Consider the following 25,253-nt stretch of genomic DNA (forward strand, 5'->3'; position numbering starts at 1 on the left):
TTCGTTGCTGCTCTTTGGCAATATGTTTCTTTCAATTTGCCCACATAGCAAGAACTTCTCAAGGGACAGCCGTATGATGATGTGCTTAGAAGCATCTCACCCACCTATGCAGAGTTGAAGAGTGTCCCCCAAGAATTCCCATTCTTCCTGGAACCTGAGGATGTGACTTTATTTGGAAATAGGGTCATTGGGTCATTACAGATATGATTAGTTCAAACGTGTTATATTGCAATAAGGTGAGCCCTTGGTCTCATATGTCTGGTGTCCTCTTGAGAACAAGAAGACACAGAGACAGACATGCACAGGAGGAAAATGATGTGAATGGAGACACATGGGGACAAGGCCGAGTGATGACAGAGGCAGAGATTTGAGTGATACATCCACTAGGCAAGGAATGCCAAGCACTATCAACAGCACCAGAAGCTAAGAGAAGGGCATGAAACAGATTCTGCCTTAGATCATACAGAGGGTGCACAGCCCTATTGATACCTTGATTTCAGACTTCTGGTCTCCAGAACTATAAGAGAATGACCTTATGTTGTTTTAGGCCACCCTGTTGGTTGCACTTTGCTGAGATGACCGTAGGACACTAATATGAACCCCATACAACAGCTTACATCTCTGATGGGCATCAGTGCCTGTAATAATTTTCTATTGCTACTGTACTAAATTATCCCAAATGTAGCAGTTAAAAATATTGCACACTTACTATCTCACAGTAGGTTAGAAGTCCAACATAGGTCTCACTGGGCTAAAATCAAGGAGCTCGCAGGGATGCAGTTTAACTTGTGGATTCTAGGACAGAATTCAATTTCTTGCCTTTTCTAGCATCTAGAGGTCACCCACATTCATTGGCCTCTGGCCCTCCTCCTCCATCTTCAAACCCAGCAACTGTAAATTAACATAAGTACTGCTTTTTTTTTTTTTTTTTTTTGGCTGGTCAAGTGAAGCAGCAGAAGTGGAGAAGGAACATGAGGCCTCCTTATGTGGCCGTCTCTCAAATTGGCCTTCTGCACTCAAAGTGCCCTCCATGCACAGCTGAAGTGTCCTTCAGTTTAAAAACTCATCACTTTGGGTGGCCGAGGTGGGCAGATCACGAGGTCAGGAGTTCAAGACCAGCCTGGCCAACATAGTAAAACCCCGTCTCTATTAAAAATACAAAAAATTAGCCGGGCATGGTGGTGGGCACCTGTAATTCCAGCCACTCGAGAGGCTGAGGCAGGATAATTGCTTGAACCCACTAGATGGAGGTTGCAGTGAGTGGAGATTGAGATCTTGCCATTGCACTCCAGCCTGGGTGACAGAGCAAGACTCCGTCAAGAAAAGACAAACAAACAACAACAAAAAACTCATGGGATTAGACTGCACTCCCCTCAATAAACAGGATCATTTCCCTATCCGAAGGTTCTGAACCTTAATCACATCTGTAGAGTTCCTTTTGACAGGTAAGACAATATATTCATTTTCTGCAGAGTTAGATCCAGGTAAGTTTGAGGGACTATTATTCTGCCTACCACATCCTCTCCATAGATTGTCCTATCCCTCATGGTGTCTGACTTCCTCCAAGAACTCCAGAGGAAAGGGATTAAACTTTTTATTTCTTCACTCCTGGATGCTCCTTGGTCCTCATGCAAATCTGCCCACTGTGTCCCCGGAAGAATTCCAACTACATATTTCAGGGAAACCAAATAAATGTCTCCTTCCACTTCTACTAAAATATGCGTATGAGAGCTGCAAGGAACTTTTCTTAAAAGCCTTTGACATCTCCCCTTTCCGCCTTCTTTCTCCTACCTTTCTCATCTAGCTAACCTGAAGCAGGTGTGATGGTTACTTCCAGCCACTGTTGTGGACCAAGGGAAGGCAGAGCTCTGCCTAGTGTTAGGGAGGGAGAATGTCTGAAGGAGTCTGATCCTGATGTCCTTTAGGCTGTCATACCTGACCTGTGTGGCATCCATCAGGACTTTTATTATATTAGAGCCAAATACAGTTTTATCTTATTTAAACCACTCTTTGTTTTAAATCTGTCTATTAATAGGAAGCCAAACTAATCCTATCTGATACAAGAAAGAGAAGAGAATTCCAAGAAAGCCATCTTCATTGGCCAATAATTTTCACTTAGCAAGATAGGTCACAGTAATTCATCTTTCCTGGAGTATTCCAAATAAAGCATAAATTTAGGAATAAAACTACTGTGAATGAAGATTCAAATTAGTAATGGAGTGACATTTTGTGTCAATTTTTGTCAAATATATGTCCTAAGGCATTGTTTCATTAGCTAGCTATCTAAATGAGTGAGAATATCTGTACTTACATCTGATTTATCGTGGTCCTATGGGCAGCTGTTACTTTTGGAGAATCTGCTTAGAAGACAAATTAAAAAATTAAAACTAAAGTCTGTTCACACTTAAGAGTCTAAGGTTCCTGGCATTTGTCAGTGCTGTCCTTGGCTTTGCTGCTGGGAAGTGGATAGGAGAGAAGCCACATGCAAGGGCCAGGACAACCGTAGACTAGGACGGGCCAGGAGAGTGGAGCTGGAATGAGGACAAGCAGGAGGTCACTGGGTTTTCCAGACCCAAGTCTGGGAGGTGGTAACATGACCCCATGTTTGAGACCAATTGAGGCAGAGACAGGATCACTCAGGGGTGGGGGAGATGATAGTTAAAGAGCAAAGGGTGAGAGGAAATGATCAAACTCTTGCTCCAATGTGTGACAGTTAAGTTTAGTCCACACAACCACCTCTAAGGATTAGGTGGGGTCAACCCATTTTACAAATGAGGAATCAGAGGCTGAGAGCTGAATGCATTTGTCAGTCACACAGGTAGTGAGTTGTGAGGCCAAAGGATGAATTGAGGTCGTTTTAACAGCAGAGATTGGGTTCTCTTCACGATATTGGTAACGAGGGACCAGGTTTGACTGAGGATATCATCTGCCTCCTTCTAGTGTTGGAGTTGGATCTTGGGGCAGCTGTCCTCAAACTGCTCTGCACAGGAAACCTGTCCCGGCAGTGGACTGTGTTCATGTGACCACCAGTCATGCTCCAACTCATTACCAAGCTCAGGTTCAAGAGTGTGCCTGAAAACCCATTTTCCTGAACAGGTCTGTCATTTCAAAAGTTGGAAAGTTATACACACACACACACACGCGCACACACACACACACACACGCACACACACACACACACACCCACGCACGCACACGCACACACACGCACCCACGCACGCACACACACGCAGACGCACGCGCACACGCACGCGCACACACACGCACACGCACACACACACACGCACACGCACACACACGCACGCACGCACACACGCACGCACACACGCACACGCACACACACGCACGCACGCACACACACGCACGCACACACACGCACGCACACACACGCACACGCGCACACACACACACACACGCGCGCACACACGCGCTTTTTTTATCTACTCATCTGTGGGTTCAGGATCTAGGTTGTTCTCACATCTTCCCTACTGCGAATAATGTTGCAATAACATGGGGATCTCTTTGAGGTTCCAATTCAGTTTATGGGAAGAATCCGTCCCAGACTCTGATACACAGCATTGTACCTATAGATAACGATGCTGTACTTTACACCTAAAATCTATTAAGAGGGTAGATCTCATTTTAAGTGTTCTTGCCACAATAAAAGAGGAAACAGTGTTTTTAAAAAATCTATATCTAAACAGTCACATTAATCTATTTCTGGTTGTCCAAAAGCAGCTCTTTTCTGTCTTATGTTCAACCCACGTGTCTGAGAAGGCCAAGGCACCTGTACTTCAGATCATCCAGGTTGTTAAACTTGGTCAAGCATTTTCTTTACTTTATTTGAAAATACAGGGTGCCATTCTGTCACTTAGGCTGGAGTGCAGCAGCGGGATCATAGCTCACTGCAGCTTCAAGCCCCTGGGCTTAGGCAATTCCGCCTCAGCCCCTAAATAGCTAGAATTCCAGGTAGAGCTGCAACACCCAGCTAATTTTCTTTATTTTCTTATTTTTTGTAGGGACAGCATCTACCTATGTTGCCCAGGCTGGTCTCGAACTCTTGGCCTCAAGCAATCCTCTTGCCTCAGCCTCCCAAAACATTGGCATTACAAGCGAGAGCCACCGCACCTGACCCATCAAGTGTTTTCCGTGGAATGTGAGGGTAAGACAAAAAAACTTCTGTACACAACTTGCATATATTAAACATGACCAATTACCAGGCCTTCCGCCAAGAATTTTCACATGTCTCCTTATTTAATCTTCTCACCCTACCAGGTAGTTATTACTATAATTTTATTGATGGGAAAATAGGTGTTAAAGATGTTTAATGACTGACCAGAGCCACATGGTGGGGACTGATTGGGAAAAGGGTTTTTGTGACACACACATCTATGTTTTCAATGCTCTAATATGAAGACAGAGGCAACTGTTCAATGAGGGGAGAAATCCCAGGCATTATGCAAAAATGACAGTGACATTTTTCAGAGAGATAAGTCTATAAAATTTTGTTCAGTGACACCGTAAAGGAGTTTTGGGAAAACTGAAAATTACAAGCCTTGCTCCATTTCCTTAAATTCAATGTTGGCTAGAAAGTAGCGCAGAAGCCAACAGCAAGATGTTTCAGGTAATTGTTTTGTTTAGGGTCCCGTGGACTCAAGGGCTTGGTGGGGAAAATACTTCCCAACGTGGTATAGAGATAAGGAGTATGCTAGTGAATATTTATATACCAGCTATCATGACATTTAAGTTGAATCTTGACCTGATGTATATATCATACATATGCATCATAAAATTGAGATTAATGTATATCATTTACGGAGAAGGGCAAAGAGGTTTCCTGGATATGAAAAGATTTGTTTTAACAGCTACAGGATCACTGCCTTATAATATTGAGACCATAAGTATTTGTGAAGATGCCTCCTATTAAAAAATACATCTGATCCCTTATGAAATAACACGTGCTCCACGAGAAACTAGCTTAACCTTCAACACTGTGATCATTAACTGGCAGCCTGTGACCTCCCCAAGTTTGTTCTGCAACTCCAATATTGCAGAAGTTATCTGACTTCACTTACAAGGCATGAAGTCACACAACTCACTGTCGTGACTTTCCCCTGTAGCTCACAGGTAAGTCCCTTGCAAACCCAGCCCACGCATTTCCAAAAAGCAATACAAATGTGTGTTTTCTCCATGATTCCCTTTACACAGAGAAGACAATACCATCCCGCATCTTGCAGTTCCCGTCGTCACTTTCCATTCACCACGGGCTGCTAGTTGCAGGGATGCAGTAATACTTGGGAGAAAACTTCAAATGTGAACCACAGAAAAGAGTGCGCAAGAGTGCAACCTGTTTGTTGAGCTTTTTGCATAAAATGTTGTACTGGGAATATAAAGTCAGAGAGAGTCTATAGAAAGAATTTACTGCAAGTGATTTTTTAACCAGAGGGAAATTGAATGTTATGTTATGGCTCCCTCACTCCATTTAAGTGTATACGGTGCACATTGTAAGATGCCACAGATAAACCACCTGCCTCCACGAGGACTTTTATTCATTGTAAACAATGTTTGTTTCATAACTCACAGTGCCCTCTACCCAGGGGCTTCCCAGTACTTCTTCCCACCAGGTTCACGAGGAGAAGCTGGTGAAGATGGCTGTTTTGGTACATTGCATGAGGCCAAATGACTGAAGATTCAACAAAAGACCTCACAATAGTTCTTCAGAAGCCATTTTCTTTCACCCAAGCTATTGCTGGGATGGCGAGGGTTTCGTTATTTTTCTCAATATAAATCAGAAGGTTTAAAGAGCTCTTAAAAAGAACTATGTGCACTTTCTGTGCTGAAGTTGTTTCTGCATTTATACCACCTTGACCTCCAGTTCTCATTCTTGGGAAAACAAGGATGTTTTCCAGAAACAGTAACTGATACTATGTACAAGGAGTTTACAGAACTATGCTATGAGCAGGTGGCACATTATTCTATTCTCAAAGATTCAATTCACTGGACGAACCCTGGTGCAAAACTCATTTTTAATGAAACGTCTTTTGAAAATGGTAACTGGAACAAAAACATGATCAGCATCTCCCTTCAATAACTGTCTACGACCGCACTAAATCATAATTGCATTTGAAAAGCTAAAATTTAAAAAATGCTTTGTGTGAAGAAGAAAAATAAAAGTTACTGGGATGTAGATGGGCAAAGACACCCGAATTAAAGATGCTCATCTTTCACTAATCAATACATTTTTGCATAAGAAGTTTATCTTACTAGTTTGGACAAACATAACTCAAGTATTTTACGTAATCATGGCAACGATTGGGCTATGACAGTTTAATGTTATTTTGCAAAGCCATAATTTTGCTGGGGCTCAGATGAGCGCAATTTGCATGGTTGTTTTCTTAACTTCTTAATCATAGACCATCTCTGAGACCAGTATCCACATACCAGCGTTTCACATGCAGCTGTAGAGTGTTACTGGCTTCCACCTAAGAATCCTCCTTCCTCCAATTTCCAGTAAATGCTCCAAGAACAAGACCAAAGAGTCCCAGCAATGGACAATAGATACAGAGTCTACCTGTAAATGTGTTTCCTTCACCTTTACGCTCATCTCACCTGAGCAGAATCATGTAAGAGAATCACATGGTATGAAGATTCTCTTATGCGGATTTCTGAGGATTCTCTTATGCGGATTTCTATGCAAAAAATTTGCATGTTTTGGGAGCTAGGCTTTTTAATTATTTTTAATTATTCTTGATTTCCATAATGAATGTGATTTCAGAGACACAAATCAAAAGAGAAATGAAGTAACCCACATAAGGTTGACAGATGCTCCAAGGAAACCAGAGAAGAAGCTCTGCTTTAACTAAAAGTCACTGATCCAGGAGTCCCCTGCATTTATCAGATTCTAAAAACCATTGTTTTCCCATTATACCCCACTGCCTCTTTTTTTACCAGTAGGAAGTAGAATCCTTTCCTTAAAGATGTGAAAAGTATGTAGGGAAAAAAAAAAGTATGAGTTTTAAGAGTTGCTTTACTGAGAATTAAGACACAGAAAATAGTTTGTAAGTGAATACATAATAGTATGAGGTATTGTGTTTGGTTGAAAATAACATCAATCTCTACATCAGTGGCATAAATATGTGGAGGAGTTCGGTCTTCTCGTCAAATGAGGCAGTTTCTGGTTGTTGATGTGGCTCAATGTCGCCATCAAGAGGCCAGTATTCAACTCTCTTTAGCCTCAATCAATATCAGCATGTGACGTTTTGTCCTCATGGTCATAAAATGGCTCCTCTGTCTCCAGGCATCACAGCTACATCCCAAGAAAGAAAAAGGGTGGTATATGAAAAAAAAAAAAAAAAACTTCACTCAAAAGGGTTTTGGGTTATGTTGTTGTTGTTGTTGTTGTTGTTGTTGTTGTTGTTTTGCAGCAGACAGAGAGGACAGATATCTCTTCTAAGTATTTCCATTTTGCTGTCACTGGGGATCATTGGTTCAAGGTGAATCACATGGTGACTCAGAGTTACAAGAAAACCTGTAAAGTATTTTGTTGTTGCTTATGCTGCTTTTGGTTTTGGCTTTTCAGCCTCTATAATAGAAGAAAAGTGGAAAGAAAAAATGAATAATGATTCTGGTGTGCTCAATCCAAATTGTCTTCCATAAGTCTTGAATCATGAAATTAGAGATACTTCTAGGATCTTGAGATAGTGAATTAAAATTCTTAATTTTTGTACAGACTGAATTTGATTTCAAGTAAGTTTAGACACTATCTCAAATACTGATTTTAATAAATGAGAGTGTTTTTAAAAATGTTTCTTTATCTACTCTACTTCCTACTGTCATTTTATACTTATTTATTTCACAAATACATTGCATGATCCAGGAAGGAAAGAGTGTTGTATTACACAACTTTTCATCCACTAAAAAAATGTATCATTACCATAGTGGCTGTCCTGGAGCAGATATTTAATAAATGTTTGAGTGTCTGATTGAACAAATAAAAATAAAAACACATGGGGTTTATACTGAATGCATATATTCACTAAAATCAGCATATGATAATTAGAAGACAGGGTTGAATAAATGTTGGCAAATATGAGCCAGCTTCCCAAAGGTAATAAAGTAAGGTAAGAAAAAAAGATGCATAAGAAGAACTGCTAGTCTCAGTGAGCATTGGCCATTTCAGCACCATTTAAAAATAAATGAAGAAGTTCTGCTTCTGGCCAACATGGACTAAGAGGGATCCACTGTTAAAAAATATGAAACAAGAGCTGGAAAGACACTGGGCACCAGGTATAAACAGTGATCCCAGAGATATGGAAACAAGCATATGAACCCTGTGATTGCCCCAGCTTGCTGCCCTTAGAGTGTCCCCAGTTTGCAGCATGTGAGGGGAAACTGAGGTAGAACCTGGAAAAGTCTCTGAGCTGAAGAGACAGAGCTGGTGGCTGAGGAAGCATGAGGAATCTGGAGCTGATGGGGAAGGGTACGAAGCGAGGAGAGGACCCTGAAGATCTGGAAAGGGCCTCCAGGAATGTTGAGTGGATTGCCGGTCTGCACGTGTGTGGAGAACCTTCCTGTATCTGAAGAAAGAACCATTCAAAAGGATGACGGGGAGCAGTGCCTGGTGTTCACTCAAGGGTGAAAACAGTACCTGTTCCCAACACTCAGACCAGAAAACTTGATAATCCATGGGGCATTGAGTACAGTGCTAAAGAAGGTCTTGTTTCAATAGTAGGAAAGAATTAGCTCTAGACTGAGTGTATTAGTCCGTTTTCATGCTGCTGATAAAGATATACCCAAGACTGAGCAATTTAATGGGCATTTATGGTTCCACATGACTGGGGAAGCCTCACAATCCTGGCGGAAGGCAGGAGGAGCAAGTCACATCCTATGTGGATGGCAGCAAACAAAGAGAGAAATTGGGCAGGGAAACTCCCCCTTATAATACCGTCAGATCTCATGAGACTTATTTGCTATCATGAGAACAGCATGGGAAAGACCTGCCCCCATGATTCAATTACCTGCCATCAGGTTCCTCACACAACACATGAGAATTCAAGATGAGATTTGGGTGGGGACACAGCCAAATCGTATCATTCTGCCCCGGTCCCTCCCAAATCTCATCCTCACATTTCAAAACCAGTCATGGCTTCCCAACAGTGCTCCAAAGTCTTAACTCATTTCAGCATTAACTCAGAAATCCACAGCCCTAAGTTTCATCTGAGATAAGGTAAGTCCCTTCTGTCTATAAGCCTGTAAAATCACAAGCAAATTAGTTACTTCTTAGATACAGTGGGGGTACAATCACATTGGATAAATACAGCCATTGAAAATGGCCAAAACAAAGGGGCTAGAGCCCCATGCAAATCTGAAATCCAGCGGGGCAGTCAAATATTAAAGCTCCAAAATGACTTCCTTTGACTCCATATCTCACATCCAGGTCATGCTGATGCAAGAAGTAGGTTCCTGTAGTCAGGAAGCTCTGCCCCTGTGGCTTTGCAGGGTGCAGCTTCCTTCCTGGCTGCTTTCATGGGCTGGCATTGAGTGTCTGTGGCTTTTCTAGGCAAATGGTGCAGGTGCAAACTGTGGGTGAATCTACCATTCTGGGGTCTTGAGGATGGTGGCCCTCTTCTCACAATTCCATTAGGCAATGTCCCAATAGAGACTCTGTGTGAGGACTCTGACCCCACATTTCCCTTATGCACTGCCCTAGCAGAGGTTCTCCATGAGTGCCCCACCCCTGCAGCAAACTTCTTTCTGTACATCCAGGCATTTCCATACATCCTCTGAAATCTAGGCAGAGGTTCCCAAACCCCAATTCTTGACTTCTGTGTACCTGCAGGCTCAACCCCATGTAGAAGCTGCCAAGGCCTGGGGCCTACACCCTCTGAAGCCACAGCTCAAGTTCTACATTGGCCCCTTCCAGTCACTGCTAGAGTGGCTGGGATGCAGGACACCAAGTCCCTATGCTGCACATAGCATGAGGACCTGGGCCCATGAAACCATTTTCTCCTAGGCCTCTGGGCCTGTGATGGGAGGGGCTACTGTGAAGACCTCTGACATGCCCTGGAGACATTTTTGCCATTGTCTTGGGGATTATCATTTGGCTCCTCGTTACTTATACAAATTTCTGTAGTGGACTTGAATTTATCCTCAGAAAATGGGGAGTTTTTCTTTTCTATCACATTGTCAGGCTTCAAATATTCCAAATTTTATGCTGTTTCCGTTATAAAACTGAATGCCTTTAACAGCACCCAAGTCACCTCTTGAATGCTTTGCTGCTTAGAAATTTCTTCTGCCAGATACCCTAAATCATCTCTCTCAAGTTCAAAGTTCCATAAATCTCTAGGGTGAGGGCAAAATTCCACCAGTCTCTTGGCTAAAACATAACAAGATTCACCTTTGCTCCAGTTCCCAACAAGTTCCTCATCTTCATCTGAGACCACCTCAGCCTGGACTTTATTGTCCATATCACTATCAAGCTTTAGGTTAAAGCCATTCTCTAGGGAGTTTCACATTTTCCCACATTTTTCTGTCTTCTTCTGAGCCTTCCAAATTGTTCCAACCTCTCCTGTTACCCAGTTCCAAAGTCATTTCCACATTTTCAGGTATCTTTTCAGCAGTGCCCCACTCCTGGTACCAATTTACTGTATTAGTCCATTTTCATAGTGCTGATAAAGACATACCTGAGACTGGGCAATTTACAAAAGAAAGAGGTTTAACTAGACTTACAGTTCCATGTGGCTGCGGAAGCCTCACAATCATGGCAGAAGGCAAAGAGGAACAAGTCATGTCTTACATAGAAGGCAGCAGGCAAAGAGGGAGATTGGGTAGGGAAACTCCCCCTTATAATACCATCAGATCTCATGAGACTTATTCACTATCATGAGAATAGCATGGGAAAGACCTGCCCCCATGATTCATATGCCTCCCACCGGGTCCCTCCCACAACACGTGGGAATTCAAGATGAGATTTGAGCAGGAACACAGGCAAACCATATCACTGAGTATTGCTTTGGTCCCACCTAAAAAACCATAAAGGCAAGACCCAAAGGAATCACATTTTTTCTAAAAAACTTAATTGAATCCCAGAACAATATTCAAAATGTGCCAGAATATAAAAACAGCACTCAAGCAAAGCAAAATGTTTAACAGCTGGCATTCAAACAAAGACTACCAGGCATGAAAAAAAGACAGAAACTCACCATTCATCATGAGGAAAATAATCAGTCAACACAGGCTTCAACTGACCCAGAGTTAGGATTAGCAAAGAAGAGCATTGAAACATATATTATAAACCTATATGTCCAAAAAGTTAAATAGAGACATGAAATATGTTTAAAAAGACAAATTGGACTTTCCAAGATGGAAACTCCAAGTGCCTGAGATACTGAGATAAAATACACACACATACATATACACGCAGACACATATACACACATACACAAACACACACATATACACACACACTCACACACACATATGCTGGAAGGGGTTAATGTTGATTAGACATTGCAAAAGAAAAGATCACTGAATTTTAATGCATAACAATATAAAATACCCAAAATGGAACATTGAGAGAAAAAGAATCCCTCCCCCTACCCGCCCAAAATGGAAAGAGCATTAGTGAGCTGTGGAACAACTTAAAGCAACTTAGTATAAGAAGAGAGACGAAAAGTAAATATTTGAAGAAATAATGGCCAAATGCTCTTCCAACTTAATGAAAACTAAAAACCCACCAATCCAGGAAGCACAACCGACTCCTACATTCCACGTGATCCTATTTCATCTTTATCCAGCACAGTGGGAAGCGTTGTAGACAATCAATCAACTGGTGAGTGAAATTACATTGTTGCACATGAAAATATACGGCAATGTGGGTTTATAGAGGTTCATTTTAGATAAACTACCTTTTATTATTTTTTAAATTTACTCTTATTTATAGAAGTTGTCCACGCTTTAACACCAAATATCACAATAAACAGCTACTCGGGTGAGAAAATGTTTATGTTGATAAGAAAATTCACCACGGAATAACTGGTTGCAAACTCCCTGAAGAGCTTATGGCTTTCTTTGATGTGTGGAAATGCATACATGATGTGGACTCCAGCAGAAGACAACAACCAACTCTGACTTCATTAACATAGCTAAGGTATATGATCTTAGTCACATCGCCAATCTTATTTAAATGTACGATTCAAGATGGCTACTTGAATATTTAATTTCAGGCAAAATGTAAAGGCAACAGAGTTAGGTCTTAAAAGTACGGGCTTTGTAGGCAGACTAGCTTAGTTCTAATTCCAGCTCTGACATTAGCTGTTTAGTCTTGGGTGATTTATTCAGACTCTCTATACCTCAGCTTCCTTCTGTAAACTGGGATTAAAAATGTTAACTTTTATAAGGAAGAGATGTAAATATTGTAAAACGCATTAATAACATGTATTAAAAGTTGAATTATTTTTAAAAAGCCCATTTCATCGGTGTCTGCCATTATATGCCTATTTCAATATTAAATCAATTCCTTTGTATTATCACATCACAGGTTTTTTTTTTCCTCCTTTACAACTGACGTTTCAAAGGCAGGAAGTTGTCTATACTTCTCCTTTCTCATTGAGACTGTTGGTAGTAAAGCTTCTTGACTGGGAGATAAGCACATATACTTTAGCCCTTTTAAAAATAAGACGTTTATTTTAAATGGGGCAACATGCCTAAATTTCTCTTTGACAACATCCTCACCCTGACTCAAATGCCACTCTGTCAGTAAGGATGTTAACCATGCCTCTACGTTTGTGATGTTTTATCTATTTCTATCCTTAGCCACTCAAAAAAAAAATTCTTTTTTATTGAGGCATAATGTATATGCAATAAAATCTATCTTTTTAGCGTGCATTTCTGAGTTTTGACAGATGCACATAGTTATGTAATTACCGCTGCAGTCAAAACACAGAATCATCTCATTACCCAAAGAAATACTGCACACTTCTTTGTCTGCTGCATCTGGGGGAGTCATTCACTCTCCAGATCCCCAGGTCTTACACAGGGGTCAGATCTCCTCTCCTATAATTATGCCCCCTCCAGAAGGCCATAGAAATGAAGACATATGGTGCGGAGCCTGCTTTTACTTATTATAATGAATTTCAGATATATCTATGTTTTTATATGTTATTCATCATTCATTCCTTTGATGTGTGGTAAACACCAGAAAATGTGTTCAGCATAACTAGCCATTATTGAAATGCTGATTAAAACTACAATGAGATAGCACATTAAAACAATCCGCATTACCAAGAATGGACGAAGAAACAGAGCAGCTAGAACACTTACACAATGCCTGTGGGAACAGCAATTGAAAGAGCCACTTTGGAAAAATGTCCAAAAATTTCTTACAGGGTTAAACACGCACTTACCATGTGACCAAGCAATTCCACTTTTTAGTATTTATTCAAATGCAATAAAAACTTATGTTCACACAAAAACCTGTACATTAATGGTCGTGTGGATATTTCTTTATAACCCCCCCAAACTGGAAGCAAACCAAATACTCTTCAACTGATAAATGATAAAAAAAAAAAAAAGTTCATGCATTTATACAATGGCAACTACTCAGGAACAAAAATGATGTACTAGATATTTCATTTGTGTTTTTGTTTATTGTTTGCCTCTGCCACACACAGTAGAATGCAACTTACAAGGTGGCAGGTATTGATTTATGCATTCACTATTGTGGGCTATTTTATCTAGTATAGTACCTGGCATCATGTGTTTGACACTGAATGATAATGTGTTTAAAAAAATGAATTCATTATAGACTCTACAACAGGCTAGGGAAACAGGGGCAGAGATCTACAGCTGGAAAATGCCCAAATTACACCCAAGCTGTTGCAAGGCAGACACTCCTATTGCCATCATTAGCACTGGTATGGTGGTTCCTACTGCCACCGTAGAGCACAGCACACTCACCCAAGTACACCTGCTGCTGCTGCAGCCCCTGAAAGTCAGGGGTCCCTCACCCCCACTCCTGCCAAATGGATTCCAATCAGCACATCCCACTTCATATCACCATCTTCCCTATCAATGACTTCCACAGGTTGTCTTAAGAGTAAAATCTGGAATCTTTTTCTGACAATACCTTGAAGAACAAAAATGTCCATGAAGTAGGAAATTTTCCAAACTTAACAACTATGTTAACATATATTGGATGTTAAACATAGAATTATCATACGACCCATCAGTTTCACTCCTAGGTATACACCCCAAAAATGAAAACAGATGTTCAGGAAAAAGTGAACTTGCATGTGCATAGCAGCATGATTCACAATTTTTTAAAAAAAGGAAAAAGCACAAATATCCATCAATTGGTGAATGGGTATAGAAAAGTGGCATATCCAAAATTGACAAATGGGATCTCATTAAACTAAAGAGCTTCTGCACAGCAAAAGAAACTACCATCAGAGTGAACAGGCAACCTACAGAATGGGAGAAAATTTTGGCAATCTACTCATCTGACAAAGGGCTAATATCCAGAACCTACAAAGAACTCAAACAAATTTACAAGAAAAAAACAAACAACCCCATCAAAAAGCGGGCAAAGGATATGAACAGACATTTCTCAAAAGAAGACATTCATACAGCCAACAGACACATGAAAAAATGCTCATCATCACTGGCCATCAGAGAAATGCAAATCAAAATCACAATGAGATACCATCTCACACCAGTTAGAATGGCGATCATTAAAAAGTCAGGAAACAACAGGTGCTGGAGAGGATGTGGAGAAATAGGAACACTTTTACACTGTTGGTGGGATTGTAAACTAGTTCAACCATTATGGAAAACAGTGTGGCGATTCCTCAAGGATCTAGAACTAGATGTACCATATGACCCAGCCATCCCATTACTGGGTATATACCCAAAGGATCATAAATTATGCTGCTATAAAGACACATGCACACGTATGTTTATTGCAGCACTATTCACAATAGCAAAGACTTGGAATCAACCCAAATGTCCATCAGTGACAGATTGGATTAAGAAAATGTGGCACATATACACCATGGAATACTATGCAGCCATCAAAAAGGATGAGTTTGTGTCCTTTGTAGGGACATGGATGCAGCTGGAAACCATCATTCTTAGCAAACTATCACAAGAACAGAAAACCAAACACCGCATGTTCTCACTCATAGGTGGGAACTGAACAATGAGATCACTTGGACTCAGGAAGGGGAACATCACACACAGGGGCCTATCATGGGGAGGGGGGAGTGGGGAGGGATTGCATTGGGAGTTATACCTGATGTAAATGACGAGTTGATGGGTGCAGCACACCAACATGGCACAAGTATACATATGTAACAAACCTGCACGTTATGCACATGTACCCTACAACTTAAAGTATAATAATAATAAATAAATTAAAAAAAAAAAAAGAAAAGTGGCATATCCATAAAATGGAATATTATTTAGCCACAAAAAGGAATGAAGCATGCTACATTTCACAATGGGGATGAACCTTGAAAACACTGCTCAGTGAAAGAAGCCATCACAAAAGGCCATCTATTGTATGATATTGTTTATAGGAAAAGCTGAGATTAGGCAAATACATCGAAAGTAAATTAGTGATTGTCAGGACATGAGAGGAAATAGTGAATTCTAAAGGAGCAAGAGGTTTCCCTTGGGGATGATAAAACTATTCTACAACTAGATAGAGGTGATGATTGCATAACACTGTAAATGTTCTTCATGCCACTGAATTGTATGCTTTAAATGACTAATTTTATGTTATGTAAATTTCACTCAATAAAAAATGCCAAAAAAAAAATTGTGTGGCCACAAAGTCTAACAAATATCTCCTACATAGGATAAACTCTGCTGAATAAATTGGCCCATCAGCCTGATGATTTTATACTTCTGCTTTAAAATAGCACTTTGTGTAAATATCAGTCGCCTTAGGGGTGAGACCATTTCTGAAAAGACTCCTGGTGGTAAAAAAAAGTCCTGGTCCTTTTAGAAAATGCATATTTTCCGATGGTTTAATAATTTCTTTCCCTCCAACACCGAGGCCAGGCTCCCGTCCTCCATCCTGATGTAGGATCACTGGCTTTCCCTGCAGGGCAATATCCTGTGGCTCTTATTCCACTTGTAACTTGATAGTATTCTTCTCCTCTGACTCTGTTTCCACTCCATTTTAGCAGGTACTAAAAGTACACATTGTAGATATCTTTTTGTTGTTGTAAATTCAACCAAGCTTTCATTTTATTTGCAAGCAAATTCTGCATCAACTGGGCAAAGTCGACACTAGCACAAGTAACTTAAAATCCTTTTAAGAGTGGCCCACTCCAATGCCTGATGAAGTGAACAAGGTGAATGATATGGTTATGCTTTGTGTCCCCACCCAAATCTCGTCTTAAATTGTAGCTCCCATCATCCCCACGTGTCATGGGAGGGACCCAGTGGGAGGTAATTGAATCATGGGGGTGGGTTTTCCCATGCAGTTCTCCTGATAATGACTAAGTCTCATGAGATCTGATTGTTTTATAAATGGGAGTTCCCCTGCACAAGCTCTTTCTTACTTGCAACCATTTAAGATGTGACTTTGCTCCTCCTTGATCTTCTGCCGTGACTGTGAGGCCTCCCCAGCTATGTGGGAGTGTGAGTCCATTCAACCTCTTTCCTTTATGATTATCCAGTTTGGGGCATATCTTTATTAGCAACATGAGAACAGACTAATACAGTGAAGAATCAGGGAAACTATTTAGGCCTGTGGAGAACTGGGAGCCCCTGTAGGGGAGGAAGGTTGTGACTCTGCTCCCACTGATCTTGCCCTGTGAGAACATGGGCTAAGGGGCAGGGGTGAGGACTGAAATAGAGATGTTCATGTGGAAGTCATAAGAGGTTGCACAAATATATACCGACATGTATCCACCATTAGAGCACCACACAGAATTTCTATGGGGTAACCAATTAAATATAAATTTAAACACTGAGCACCATAAGAAAAAACCCACTGTAGAACAAATTCAATCTGAAAACTATCCATTAGCTGACTCTGGAATACACAGTAATATTTTATTAGAGAATCCTAATCCTTTTCTTTTCTCTTTTCTTTTTTCTTTTCTTTTCCCTTCTCTCTTCATCTTTCATTTGCTATTCTTTTTTAGTAGATTGTATGTTTAGAGCAGTTTTAAGTTTACTGCAAAATTGAGAGGAAGGTACCGAGATTTCCCATATACCCTCCACCCTGACACATACATCAGCCTCCCCTATATCAACATCAGCCACCAGAGTGGTCCATTTGTTACAATGGATGAACCCACATTGACACATCATTATCACCCAAAGTTGTAGTACATGTTAGAGTTCACTCTTGGTTTAAGTTCTCTGGGTTTGTACAAATGCATACTGACATGCATCCACCACTGTAGTATATCACAGAGTAGTTTCACTGTCCCACATAGTTTGTTTTTGAGCTTACTGTGTCATTAGACTGAACAAAGCTCTTTTCTTCCCCCTACTCAGTGTCGTTATGTTTCTGGCACTTTCTAGTTACTTTTAGAGTTATGGAGTTCTGTGTTCATTTAAATCTGTTTCACTCTTTCACAGACAAATCTGTAAAATCCTATTTTGCCACCTTAGTTGCAAACAGGTCACGTTTAGTTTAAATGGATTAGTTTAAAATGCTGCTCATAAAATAACTTATTTTTCATATTTTGTTTTAATAGTACAAGAAATGATGTGATTTTAAGGTTTGTAATGAAGTGTAGACAACTTATAGAGTAAAACTTGAGGAGATATTCTTCCCATAGGAAGTCTTTACTGAAATGCTATTGAATTAAATAAGTCTAAATATGATTCTGCTTCACTACTGAGTGTTCGTTCACTATCATTTTCATGCAGAAGTTGGAATTTTGTTATATAATATCTGATATTACAAATAGGTTTGCAAGCCATAGTTTTGAAATGTTTTTTATTTCTTAAAAAGTCCTGTTTTTCAGATTTTTGGATGAAATCCCCCAGTTCTTCAGAGTTGAAACTATTATTGAGAACAAGCAGAGAACATTTCAAAGAGCAAATATATTCTAGCTGTGAAATACTGTGAAAATAGGGAGTCTGGTAAACTGCATTTGACATTAACTTTTCAGCTTCTCATTTAGTGTTAGAAACCTCAATTTCTTCTAGTTGAATGAAAAACATAGAATTCTTTTTTTTTTAATTTTCTTTTTATTTCCATAGATTTTTGGGGAATGGGTGGTATTTGGTTACATGAGTAAGTTCTTTAGTGGTGATATGTAAGATTTTGGTGCACCCATCACCCAAGCAGTATACACTGTACCCAATTTGTAGTCTTCTATCCTTCACCCCCTCCCACCCTTTCTCCCAAGTCCCCAAAGTCCATTGTGTCATTCTTATGCCTTTGCATCCATATAGCTTAGCTCCCACTTATGAGTAAGAACATACGATGTTTGATTTTCCATTCCTGAGTTACTTCACATAGAACAATGGTCTCCAATTCCATTCAGGTTGCTGTGAATGCCATTATTCTGTTCCTTTTTACAGCTGAATAGTGTTCTGTGGTGTATATGTATCACAATTTCTTTATGGGCATTTGGGCTGGTTCCATAGTTTTGCAATTGCTAATTGTGCTGCTATAAACATGCATATGCAAGTATCTTTTTTGTATAATGACTTCCTTCCCTGTGGGTAGATGCCCAGTAGTGGGACTGCTAGATCAAATGGTAATTCTACTTTTAGTTCTTTAAGTGGTATAGAATCACGGTTTTGATTTGCATTTCCCTGGTCATTAGTGATGTTGAGCATTTTTTCATATATTCATGGGCCATTTGTATATCTTCTTTTGAGAATTGTCTATTCATTTCCTTAGCCCATTTTTTGATGGGATTTTTTTCTTTTCTTGATAATTTGTTTGATTTCCTTGTAGATTCTGGATATTAGTCCTTTGTGAGATGCATAGATTGTGAAGATTTTCTCCTACTCTGTGGGTTGTCTGTTTACTCTGCTGATGGTTTCTTTTGCTGTGCAGAAACTTTTTAGCTTAATTAAGTCCCACCTATTTATCATTGTTTTTGTTGCATTTGCTTTGCGGTTCTTGGTCATGAAGTCTTTGCCAAAGCCAATGTCTAGCAGGGTTTTTCCAAGGAGGTGGCAGACCTCAACAAGGAAAACTACAAAACACAGCTGAAACAAGTCACAGACACTACAATCAAATGGAAACACATCCCATGCTCATGGATGGGTAGACTCAATATTGTGAAAATGACCATACTGTCTAAAGCAATCTACAAATTCAATGCAAATCCCATCAAAATACCACCATCATTCTTCACAGAACTAGAAAATGAATCCTAAAATTCCTATGGAACCAAAACAGAGCCCAAATAGCCAAATCAAGACTAAGCAAAAAGAGCAAATCTGGAGGCATCACATTACCTGACTTCGAACTATACTCTAAGGCCATAGTCACCAAAACAGCATGGTACTGGTATAAAAGTAGGCACATAGACTAATGGAATGGAATAGAGAACCCATAAATAAAGCTAAATACTTGCATCCAATTGACCTTCAACAAAGCAAAGGAAAACATAAAGTGGGAAAAGGACACCCTATTCCACAAAGGGTGCTGGGATAATTGGCTAGCCACATGTGGAAGAATGAAACTGGATCCTCATCTCTCATCTTACACAAAAATTAACTAAAGATGGATCAAGGACTTAAATCTAAGACCCAAAACTATAAAAATTCTAGAAGATAACATCAGAATTCTTAAATGGGTATCATAATTCCCAACTCTTTTTTCCCCCTCTTCTGAGGTGACTGATGAAGTTCTACTGACTGTTTAATACTACAGAAAGCTGTTGGGTGGACAGGCTGCAGGGATACTGACTCAGTTACCTGGAATCATCCTAGACCTATTATTTACTTCATTCTCACATTCCATCCAGAGACAAAGCACATCCACTTTACCTAACAACAACTGCACAAGCTGAAAACTTCGGTGGACTTGATGCTAAGGTCCTCACCAAAGTTAATGATTCTCCCTGTTGTGCACTCTTCTTGGCTACTCATGTTCGTCTCTGTGAAACACTTTTGCTTTCCCCTTCTCAGGTCATTGCCCATGGCTCAACATTAGCATATTCTTCTCATCCTCACCTCTCCAGCCCCATCACCCTTGGAGCTCCCTGAACCCCCTCCACCCCTAATTCCAGTGGGCCTGGCTCTCTTCTCTCTCTCTCTCTTTGCAAACTGCCCCATTGACATGGGTGGCTGCAGTCTCGCCCTCTTCCCTTCTCACTATGCTTACTGTCTCTTCAAGCCTCTTCCTCCTCTCCAAGTCTCTCCTCTTCTTTCCCTGTCCCATCTCTCTCTCGATGGCTACATTCATTCCCACAGCCACCCTCCCTGCCATCCTGGCTCACAGTAGTGTAGGCTGTTCTCTCTTTTCTCAGACTCTTTCCTCCAGAGCATCAGCCCATCACCAGGACACTGAGAGGAAACAAGGTAAAGGAAAGGGAGACACAAGGAGGAGGACAAGGGTCAGTCTGGGGACAGAAGAGCAACATCCACTCTGGAGTTGGCCAGGTGAGTGAGACACTCCCCATTCCCCACCTGCATTCCTGCTAACAACTCCTGAGGGAGGCAGTGAAGAGTCAGACCTCTGTAATCACCATCTCCTTTCACTTTTTTCACTTTTCACTTTCTGCTCCTGGTGGCCAGATTCCATGCCTGTCTTGTTTATCATCGTATCCCCAATACTCAGCACAAAGCCTGGGGCACAGCAGGCCATCTACAAATGCCAGCTTAGTAGATGAGTGAATGGAGATGCCATGCTCTTGCTTACAGACAGGGAAACAGGGATCTTGACATTGCAAGTGAGAGGTGAGGCCAGTTGGACTTCCTGGGTGGAGTGGGGACTTGGGGAACTCTCCTGTCTTACAAGAGGTTTGTAAAACACACCAATCAGTGCTCTGTAAAACACATCAGTCAGCAGGATTCTAAAAGTAGCCAATTGCGAGGAGGATTGAAAAAAGGGCATTCTGACAGGACAGAAACGGAACATGGGAGGGGGCAATAAGGGAATAAAAGCTGGCCACCCCAGCCAGCAGTGGCAAACCGCTCAGGTCCACTTCCACTCTGTGGAAGCTTTGTCCTTTCACTCTTCACAATAAACCTTGCTACCACTCACTCCTTGGGTCTATGCCATCTTTAAGAGCTGTAACACTCACCATGAAGGTCTGTGGTTTCATTCTTGAAGTCGGCGAGACCACGAATCCACCAGCAGGAACCATCTCTGGACACATCTTGGGTGCTCATCTGGGATCTTGCCACATGGTGAGTACCATCAGACCGCTTTCGCTTGCTATTCTGTTCTGTTTTTCCTTAGAATTCAGGGGCTAAACACCGGGCACCTGACGGCAAATTGAAAGTGACTAGCGTGGCTGCTGAACTAAAGACTCAGGTGTCAGGCTTTCCGGGAGAGGGCTCTCCAACAACCCCCAACTCTTCAGAGTCAGAAGCGTTGGTTTGCCTGGAACCAACTTCAGTTTTCCTGCACTTCTGGGTTGAGCCAAGTCTTGACAGAGAGGAAAGACATTCAGCTCCGGGGTCCCGACAGAAAGTTGGTTGACCCTGCAGCCATGAGCAGAGAGCTCAAAAGTTACGTCACCCAAGTGAGACTCATCCATCTATCCTATCTATCCTGACCCTTGCCTCCTGGGTCCTAATGCCTGTCAAACAAATTTCCTCCTGTCCCTCTTCCCGGAGGCTAGTCCTGCTTCTAAAAACCACTCCCTGTTCCTGGTGCTCTTCTAGTTTTGCTTATAAGGATGATTTCTAATATAAGTTTCGAGACTCTGTTTCCTTCTTTAGGCACTAGGGTCCACCAATCAGAAAGACATAATTTTTGCCCGAAGCCTATAAAGGAGGGACTATCTGGAATTTTAGGATCCCTCCTTAGACTAGTAGGCATAACAAAGGCTATTCCCGCAGCTAGGATATGAGGAGCCTCAGAAATTATAGACTCCAAAATTTGGGGGATATCTTTCCTATTCATATGATGAGAAATGAGGACAAAAGGATCAGTCTTCCAACTCTAGAGATCCCGTCCTCCTTCAAGGTATGGCCCTCCCCTCCATTTTGAGGCTTATCGTATTTATAGGACAAGGGTAAGACCCCAACACCAACAGGAGAAAACACTTAGGATTCCAACTAACAGGTTTTAGAGAATGTGTCAGTAAGGGCCACTAAATCCGACCTTTCTTGGTCTTCTTGTGGTCTAAGAAGTAAGGCAAGGGTGCAGGTTTTTGAGAATGCATCAGTAAGGGCCACTCAATCCGACCTTCCTCAGTCCTCTCTGTGGTCTAGGAGGAAAACTAGTGTTTCCGCTGCTGCTTCGGTGAGTGCAACTATTGTGAACAGCAGGGGCCAGGGACCATTGTGGGTTCTTGGTGGGGGGAGGGGAGAAGAAAGAAAAAAAAACAGACCAAAACCATGGGCGTTTTTTTCTTTCAGATGAGGAACACTCAGGCATCAACAAACTCACCCTTGAAATGGCATCCTAAGCCACTGGGACCAATTTGACCCACAAACCCTAAAAAAGAAGCAGCTTGTTTTTTTCTGCACTATGGTCTGGCCCCAATATTCTCTCTCTGATGGGGAAAAATGGCCACCTGAGGAAAGTGTAAATTACAATACTATCCTGCAACTTGACCTTTTCTGTAAGAGGGAAGGCAAATGGAGTGAAATACCTTAGGTCCAAGCTTTCTTTTCATTGAAGGATAATCCACAACTATGCAAAGCTTGTCATCTACATTCCATAGAAGGACCTCTCAGTTTACCCTATATCCTAGCCTCCCTACAGCTCCCCTTCCTATTAATGATAAGGCTCCTCCTCCTCTAATCTCCCCCACCCAGAAGGAAACAAGCAAAGAAATCTCCAAGGGATCACAAACCCTCCCCAGGTTATCAGTTATGCTCCCTTTGAGCTGTAGGGGGAGGGGAATTTGGCCCAATCCCAGTACATGTCCCCTTCTCCCTCTCTGATTTAAAGCAGATCAAGGTAGACCTGGGGAAGTTTTCAGATGATCCTGATAGGTACACAGATGTCCTACAGGGTCTAGGGCAAACCTTCGGCCTCACTTGGAGAGATGTCATGCTATTGTTAGATCAAACCCTGGTCTTTAATGAAAAGAATGCGGCTTTAGCTGCAGCCTGAGAATTTGGAGATACCTCGTATCTTAGTTAAGTAAATAATAGAATGACAGCTGAAGAAAGGGACAAATTCCCTACCGGTCAGCAAGCCATCCCCAGTATGGATCCCCACTGGGACCTAGACTCAGATCATGGGGACTGGAGTTGCAAACATCTGTTGACCTGTGTTCTAGAAGGACTAAGGAGAATTAGGAAAAAGTCCATGAATTATTCAATGACGTCCACCATAACTCAGGAAAAGGGAGAAAATACTTCTGCCTTCCTCAAGCAGCTATGGGAGGCCTTAAGAAAATATACTTCCCTGTCACCCAGCTCTCTTGAGGGTCAATTGATCCTCAAAGATAAGTTTATTACCCAATCAGCCACAGATAACAGGAGAAAGCTCCAAAAGCTAGCCCTGGGCCCTGAACAAAATTCGGAGGCATTATTAAACCTGGCAACCTCGGTGTTCTATAATAGGGACCAAGAGGAACAGGCCAAAAAGGAAAAGTGAGATAAGAGAAAGGCCACAGCCCTAGTCATGGCCCTTATACGAACAAACCTTGGTGGTTCAGAGAGGAGAGAAAACAGAGCAAGCCAATCACCTAGTAGGGCTTGTTATCAGTGTGGTTTGCAAGGACGCTTTAAAAAGCATTGTCCAATGAGAAACAAGCCTCCCCCTCACCCATGTCCACCATGCCAAGACAATCACTAGAAGGCATACTGCCCCAGAGGACAAAAATTCTCTGGGCCAGAAGCCCCCAACCAGATGATCCAACAACCGGACTGAGGGTGCAAGGGGCAAGTGCCAGCTCTTGTCATTACCCTCACTGAGCTCCAGGTAAGTTTAACCATTGAGGGCCAGGAAATTGACTTCCTCCTGGACACTGGCGCGGCTTTCTCAGTGTTAATCTCCTGCCCCAGACAGCTGTCCTCAAGGTTGGTTATCATCCAAGGAATCCTGGGACAGCCTGTAACCAGAAATTTATCCTGGTGGGATAACCAGGAATTTATCCCACCTCCTCAGTTGTAATTGGGAGACTTTGCTCTTTTCACATGCCTTTGTTCTTATGCCTGAAAGTCCCACACCATTATTAGTGAGGGATATATTAGCCAAAGCTGGAGCCATTATCCACATAAATTTGGGGAACAAGTTACCCATCTGTTGTCCCCTACTTGAGGAGGGAATCAACCCTGAAGTCTGGACATTGGAAGGACAAATTGGAAGAGAAAAAATGCCCGCCCAGTCCAAATCTGGCTAAAAGATCCCACCACTTTTCCTTATCAGAGGCAATATCCCTTAAGGCCTGAAGCTCATAAAGGATTACAGGATATTTTTAGACATTAAAAGTTCAAGGCTTAGTAAGAAAATGGAGCAGTCCCTGCAATACTCCAATTCTAGGAGTACAAAAACCAAATGGTCAGTGGAGACTCATGCAAGATTTTAGACTCATCAATGAGGCAGTAATTCCTCTATATCCAACTGTACTCAACCCCTATACCCTACTCTCTCAAATACCAGAGGAAGCAGAATGGTTCACTGTTCTGGACCTCAAGGATGCCTTCTTCTGCATTCCCCTGCACTCTGATCCCAGTTTCTCTTTGCCTTTGAGGATCCCACAGACCACATGTCCCAATTTATGTGGACGGTCTTGCCTCAAGGGTTTAGGGATCGCCCTCATCTGTTTGGTCAGGCACTGGCCCAAGATCTAGGCCACTTCTGAAGTCCAGGTGCTCTGGTCCTTCAGTACGTGGATGATTTACTTTTGGCTACCAGTTCGGAAGCCTCATGCCAGCAGGCTACTCTAGATCTCTTGAACTTTCTAACTAATCAAGGGTACAAGGGGTCTAAATCGAAGGCCCAGCTCTGCCTACAAGCCAAATATCTAGGCCTAATCTTAGCCAGAGGAACCAGGGCCCTCAGCAAAGAACGAATACAGCCCATACTGGCTTATCCTCACCCTAAGACATGAAAACAGTTGTGGGGGTTCCTTGGGATCACCGACTTTTGCCGACTATGGATCCCCAGATATAGCGAGAGGGCCAGGCCACTC

At 41.7% G+C, this 25,253-nt stretch overlaps 2 long non-coding RNA genes across 2 annotated transcripts in view; one reads left to right on the forward strand and one right to left on the reverse strand.

The window, feature by feature from the left end:
* The window catches only part of LOC144332718 (uncharacterized), an 86,578-nt gene extending 75,784 nt beyond the window's left edge, over nucleotides 1–10,794 (reverse strand). The window contains exon 1 of the long non-coding RNA XR_013400738.1: nucleotides 10,729–10,794. This is a non-coding gene — a long non-coding RNA (uncharacterized LOC144332718). The remainder of the gene's footprint in view (nucleotides 1–10,728) is intronic.
* LOC144332717 (uncharacterized) lies at nucleotides 4,020–21,701 on the forward strand. Its single transcript, XR_013400737.1, has 2 exons — nucleotides 4,020–4,162; nucleotides 20,460–21,701. It is a non-coding gene; the product is annotated as an uncharacterized LOC144332717 (long non-coding RNA).
* Nucleotides 21,702–25,253: the final 3,552 nt, after the last annotated feature.

Source organism: Macaca mulatta, chromosome 11 (genome assembly GCF_049350105.2).
Source record: "Macaca mulatta isolate MMU2019108-1 chromosome 11, T2T-MMU8v2.0, whole genome shotgun sequence".
Lineage (NCBI taxonomy): Eukaryota > Metazoa > Chordata > Mammalia > Primates > Cercopithecidae > Macaca > Macaca mulatta.